General features: G+C 56.8%; 1 non-coding gene across 1 annotated transcript in view; it reads left to right on the plus strand.

The window, feature by feature from the left end:
• Positions 1-4,706: 4,706 nt before the first annotated feature.
• The window catches only part of LOC149724180 (small subunit ribosomal RNA), a 1,812-nt gene continuing 1,518 nt past the window's right edge, over positions 4,707-5,000 (plus strand). Inside the window, exon 1 of the ribosomal RNA XR_016386761.1 lies at positions 4,707-5,000. This exon is cut by the window's right edge and continues 1,518 nt beyond it. This is a non-coding gene — a ribosomal RNA (small subunit ribosomal RNA).

The following is a 5,000-nucleotide window of genomic DNA, read 5'->3' on the forward strand; positions in this document are numbered from 1 at the left end:
CCGGACTTGGTGTTGAAATAAATGGCCACAAGGTGCAGGCTATGGCGTTTGCAGACGATCTGGTGGTAACCACATCAACGAAGCAGGGGATACAGGCTCAGGTTGACCGACTTTCGGTAAGCCTAAAAAAGAGTGGTCTCGAATTTAATGGTAGGAAGTGCGCCTCAATAAGAATAGCTATTGATGGAAAGAAGAAAAGGTGGGTGGTAGACCCAGCAAGACACTTGGTAATAGGCGGACAAACATGCAGGGGTCTGACGATCGCAGACTCCTATAAATATCTTGGAGTCCAGATTGGAACGACCGAATGCCGGAAGGACTGCCGCGTTAAGTTGGAGAAAGATTTAGACATTATTTCGCGAGCCCCGCTCAAGCCTCAGCAACGGCTTTACATTCTGATCAACCACTTGATCCCACGTTCTCAGCATAGGCTGGTCTTTACGCAGACAACACCAAGATTCTTGAAGTTCCTTGATCTGAAGATTAGGGCATCCGTGCGTAAGTGGCTGAAGCTACCACATGATACTCCGTTAGGGTACATTTATGCCGACAGGAGGGATGGCGGGCTTAGCGTGCCAAGGTTCGGTTTTCTTATACCACATTTAAGAGCGAAGCGGTTGAGTAGATACCTCTCAGCGGAGGATGAAGTGTCCCAGGCACTTAGAGGTTCGGAGGCATTTCGATCCAGAACGAAGGCTTGGATGAATCCACCTCGAAGGAATGGAAAGGAATTGTTGGATCGGTTGGACGAAAGAAGGAGCAACAGGGACTCGCTAATAAGTTCCGTTGACGGCCGGGGTCTTGCAGCAGCATTTCAGGTGCCCGAGACGCAGGAATGGGTTACTAATGGTACTTCGCTAATGTCGGGTAAGAACTTCGTTGGAGCAGTAGCCGCGAGAGGGAATCTTCTTCCCACTGCATTAAGAGCGAGCCGTGGACAAACTTTAAAGATCACAAAGTGTGATTGCTGTCTAAGAATCGAGTCTTTGGGACATATCTCACAGGTGTGCCCACGTACCCATTCAGGTAGGATTAAGAGGCACAACAGAATTGCCGCAGCATTTCGTTTTTTTTTCAAAGGCTATTTTCGGGACTTTTTTTTTTTTTCAAAGGCTATTTTCGGGACTTTTTTTTTTTCAAAGGCTATTTTCGGGACTTTTTTTTTTCAAAGGCTATTTTCGGGACTTTTTTTTTTCAAAGGCTATTTTCGGGACTTTTTTTTTTTTCAAAGGCTATTTTCGGGACTTTTTTTTTCAAAGGCTATTTTCGGGACTTTTTTTTTTTTCAAAGGCTATTTTCGGGACTTTATTTTTTTTTCAAAGGCTATTTTCGAGACTTTTTTTTTTCAAAGGCTATTTTCGAGACCATTTTGACTCCTGACCCGTGACCCATGACCTCTGACCTCTGACCCCAGGTTGTGCGGATTGACCCTGAGGTTGATAGTCGACCGTTTGCAGATTCGACCTTGGTAGGTGAAATGTCACTGGCAAAGTATCCAACCAACGACAGGCTTAAGCAATCGTTGCTCTCTTGTTTAAGCTTGACCTCTGACCCCTGACCCCAGTAGTCGACCTTGAGTTCGGAGGTCGACCGATAGTCCATTCGACCTTGGTAGGTAAAATGTCACTTTCTAAATATCGAACCAACGACAGGCTTAAGCAATCGTTGCTCTCTTGTTTAAACTTGACCTCCGACCCCTGACTCCTGACCTCATTGGTCGACCTTAAGATCGAAGGTTGACCGATTGCCGACCCGACCATGCTAGGTCGTTTTAAACTAAGCTAAAACGTTAGCCCGACGTCGGGCTTCGTTGTGGTGGAAGCTGTTCGCCCCTGGCCGTTGTACAATTGCGCCGGGCTTCCCGAGCTCTCCGCGGGGTGCCGAGGTGCCCCTTGCCGCGGAGCCAGATCCCCGAGGTCGTGATCGAAGTCGCTCGGTCGGAGGTCGACCGATTGCCGACCCGACCATGCTAGGTCGTTTTAAACTAAGCTAAAACGTTAGCCCGACGTCGGGCTTCGTTGTGGTGGAAGCTGTTCGCCCCTGGCCGTTGTACAATTGCGCCGGGCTTCCCGAGCTCTCCGCGGGGTGCCGAGGTGCCCCTTGCCGCGGAGCCAGATCCCCGAGGTCGTGATCGAAGTCGCTCGGTCGGAGGTCGACCGATTGCCGACCCGACCATCCTAGGTCGTTTTACACTGAGCGAAAACGTCGGCCCGACGTATTGCTTCGTTGTGGTGGAAGCTGTCCGCCTCCGGCCGTTGTACAATTGCGCCGGGCTTCCCGAGCTCTCCGCGGGGTGCCGAGGTGCCCCTTGCCGCGGAGCCAGATCCCCGAGGTCGTGATCGAAGTCGCTCGGTCGGAGGTCGACCGATTGCCGACCCGACCATCCTAGGTCGTTTTACACTGAGCGAAAACGTCGGCCCGACGTATTGCTTCGTTGTGGTGGAAGCTGTCCGCCTCCGGCCGTTGTACAATTGCGCCGGGCTTCCCGAGCTCTCGGCGGGGTGCCGAGGTGCCCCTTGCCGCGGAGCCAGATCCCCGAGGTCGTGATCGAAGTCGCTCGGTCGGAGGTCGACCGATTGCCGACCCGACCATCCTAGGTCGTTTTACACTGAGCGAAAACGTCGGCCCGACGTATGGCTTCGTTCTGGTGGAAGCTGTCCGCCTCCGGCCGTTGTACAATTGCGCCGGGCTTCCCGAGCTCTCCGCGGGGTGCCGAGGTGCCCCTTGCCGCGGAGCCAGATCCCCGAGGTCGTGATCGAAGTCGCTCGGTAGGAGGTCGACCGATTGCCGACCCGACCATCCTAGGTCGTTTTACACTGAGCGAAAACGTCGGCCCGACGTATTGCTTCGTTGTGGTGGAAGCTGTCCGCCTCCGGCCGTTGTACAATTGCGCCGGGCTTCCCGAGCTCTCCGCGGGGTGCCGAGGTGCCCCTTGCCGCGGAGCCAGATCCCCGAGGTCGTGATCGAAGTCGCTCGGTAGGAGGTCGACCGATTGCCGACCCGACCATCCTAGGTCGTTTTACACTGAGCGAAAACGTCGGCCCGACGTATTGCTTCGTTGTGGTGGAAGCTGTCCGCCTCCGGCCGTTGTACAATTGCGCCGGGCTTCCCGAGCTCTCCGCGGGGTGCCGAGGTGCCCCTTGCCGCGGAGCCAGATCCCCGAGGTCGTGATCGAAGTCGCTCGGGCGGAGGTCGACCGATTGCCGGCCCCACCAGGCTAGGTTGTTTTACACCATGGTAAAATGTTGGCCCGACGTCGGGCTTCGTTGTCGTGGAAGCTGTTCGCCCCCGGCCGTTGTAGAATTGCGCCGGGCTTTCCGAGCTCTCTGCGGGGTGCCGAGGTGCCCCTTGCCGCGGAGCCAGCGCAGGAGGTCGATCCCCGCGGGTGGCCTGCGCGGCTGTCTGGCTCCACTGCGGGAGGTGGTGTAGGTGCTTGGAGCGCAGCGGGTCGATCCACGGGAGTGGCTTGCACGGCTTTCGGTGGCCACTGTAGGAGAGTATAGGCGCTGGGAGCGTAGGAGGTCGATCCCCGCCGGTGGCATGCGCGGCTGTCGGGCTCCACCGCGGGAGGTGGTGTAGGCGCTGGGAGCGCAGCAGGTCGATCCACGTGGGTGGCTTGCACGGCTATCGGTTGTTACTGCAGGAGAGTGTAGGCGCTGGGAGCGCAGCAGGTCGATCCACGGGGGTGGCTTGCACGGCTATCGGTTGTTACTGCAGGAGAGTATAGGCGCTGGGAGCGCAGCAGGTCGATCCACGGGGGTGGCTTGCACGGCTATCGGTTGTTACTGCAGGAGAGTATAGGCGCTGGGAGCGCAGCAGGTCGATCCACGGGGGTGGCTTGCACGGCTATCGGTTGTTACTGCAGGTGAGTATAGGCGCTGGGAGCGCAGCAGGTCGATCCACGGGGGTGGCTTGCACGGCTATCGGTTGTTACTGCAGGTGAGTATAGGCGCTGGGAGCGCAGCAGGTCGATCCACGGGGGTGGCTTGCACGGCTATCGGTTGTTACTGCAGGAGAGTGTAGGCGCTGGGAGCGCAGCAGGTCGATCCACGGGGGTGGCTTGCACGGCTATCGGTTGTTACTGCAGGAGAGTGTAGGCGCTGGGAGCGCAGCAGGTCGATCCACGGGGGTGGCTTGCACGGCTATCGGTTGTTACTGCAGGAGAGTATAGGCGCTGGGAGCGCAGCAGGTCGATCCACGGGGGTGGCTTGCACGGCTATCGGTTGTTACTGCAGGTGAGTATAGGCGCTGGGAGCGCAGCAGGTCGATCCCCGCGGGTGGCCCGCACGGCTGTCGGGCTCCACCGCGGGAGGTGGTGTAGGCGCTGGGAGCGCAGCAGGTCGATCCACGGGGGTGGCTTGCACGGCTATCGGTTGTTACTGTGAGGTGTTTGCGTCGGCTGGCAAAGGGTGCGCTGAGCAGAAATGTTACTGTTCGTTTGCGCTGCCAATTGCCGTTTTGGTCGTATCGAGTGGTTTTGTCGCAGCTAGTTGCAAGTCGATCTCGCGGCGGTTAACAGGGAATAGCGGGCAAGAGCTCGCCCTCGTACCGCCGCGCGATAAGGTGACAGGTTTTCTAAGCTCTGAAAAGAGCAAAGTGGTCGGATTACTAATCCATTGCGCGCTTCGGCGTGCTTGGGTGGCGTCCGCGACGCGGGGCGAGCGACCCCATCGCGCGGCCGCCCTTCGGGGTGGCGGTTACGTTGTTACCTGGTTGATCCTGCCAGTAGTGATATGCTTGTCTCAAAGATTAAGCCATGCAAGTCTAAGTACGAGCTCTCGTACAGCGAAACTGCGAATGGCTCATTAAATCAGTTATGGTTCATTTGATCGTATGGTTTACTTGGATAACTGTGGTAATTCTAGAGCTAATACATGCAAACAGCGCCGACTTCGCGGGAGGCGTGCTTTTATCAGACCAAAAACCGACCGCGGCTCCGGCCGCGTTCGACTGGTGACTCTGGATAACCTGGCGGATCGCACGGTCTAGCACCGGCGACG

The sequence above is a fragment of the Ciona robusta genome, unplaced genomic scaffold (genome assembly GCF_009617815.1).
Source record: "Ciona robusta unplaced genomic scaffold, ASM961781v2 AP042739.1".
Lineage (NCBI taxonomy): Eukaryota > Metazoa > Chordata > Ascidiacea > Phlebobranchia > Cionidae > Ciona > Ciona robusta.